Below are 1,336 nucleotides of genomic sequence, written 5' to 3' on the forward strand. Positions count from 1 at the left end.
AGAGAGAGAGAGTTTGGATTTTAATGTCATATATCAATCTGTCAAATCTATCAGGGCCACAGGAAGCCCAGTTACTTGGGTTTTTTTTGGTGTTCTAATGAGGTATTTTTGACATTTTAGTTGGGAGACTGCATTAAACAGATTGGGCCCCATGGTGAGAGTAGGTCTCATTCCAAAAAGTAAAACCTGAGTAGAGCAAGAGGCCTGCCAATAAGATGAAAAGTCTGTTCCTCACCCGCCTTCAACAGTCTGGCTCATCCCCTGCACTCCCCCAGAAATGCTTCAACGACCCCCAATCCTTCTCCAGATGAGACCAGTGTCCCAGCAGTGGCTCCACATCTCATTTGGGCCCACACCAAAGATGCAAAATTTGGTTGGGATGCTCGAGCGTTTGTGCTTCAAGGTGTAGAGCTTTTAGCCAAAGCTGTAGCTGTTACATTGGGGATAAAGGGAAGAACTGATGATTGAACAGAGTTGGGGTAGTCCCGAAGGGGTGACAGGTGGGGTCACTGTTGCAAAGTCGATTGATTTAAAGGATAAATACAAAAATGTGAGAGCTAAATTTGTTCCAGATGTTGCCAAGAGCACAGAAAAAGAGGCTGGGGATGGCACCACCACTGCTACCGTTCTGGCACGTTCTCTTGCCAAGGAGGGTTTTAAGAAGATGAGTGAAGGTGTGAATGCAGTGGAGCTCCAGCGAGGTGTGAGGCTGGCTGTTGATGCTATAATTGCTGAACTTAAAAAACTTGTGACAATCCCCGAAGAAACTGCTCAGGGTGCGACGATGTCTGCAAATGGAGACCGAGACATTGGAAGCATTGTTTCTGATGAGATGAAAAGGGGCTGGAAGAAAGGATGTCACCACAGAGAAGGACGGAAAACTCCTGAATGGTGAATTAGAAAATCCTGAAGGCATGACATTTGATAGAGAATTTATTTCCCCATGTTTAATTAACACATCAAAAGGTCAAAGTTGCGAGTCCCAAGATGCTTATGTTCTGTTGGGTGAAAAGAAAATTTCTAGTGTCCAGTCCATTAAACCTGCTCTTGAAAACCATTTGAGCAGATGAATGTCCTTCCTGGTGGACCTTTCCAATGTGGACATGCTCCCGACCCGGTGAAGAAAAGGTGCAGTCCACTTCCAGCTATGGGCTACTGGGACAAGGCTCTCCAGCAATTGCATAAACGATGAATCTGTATCCATTGTGTGGTATAATTTGTCCCCTGGCCAAGCAGGATGGATCTAGGAATCCAGGAAAGGAAATTTACATGTCTACACTCACCATTCTCCTTAAGGCCTCACAAGCCAAGGATTCGCTTACTGAGCCCGTAGTCG

General features: G+C 45.7%; 1 pseudogene; it reads left to right on the forward strand.

Annotated features, from left to right (window-relative positions):
* The first annotated feature begins 277 nt into the window (after positions 1–277).
* LOC148118617 (60 kDa heat shock protein, mitochondrial pseudogene) lies at positions 278–1,070 on the forward strand (annotated as a pseudogene).
* Positions 1,071–1,336: the final 266 nt, after the last annotated feature.

This window comes from Myodes glareolus, chromosome 22 (assembly GCF_982192425.1).
Source record: "Myodes glareolus chromosome 22, mMyoGla1.1, whole genome shotgun sequence".
Lineage (NCBI taxonomy): Eukaryota > Metazoa > Chordata > Mammalia > Rodentia > Cricetidae > Myodes > Myodes glareolus.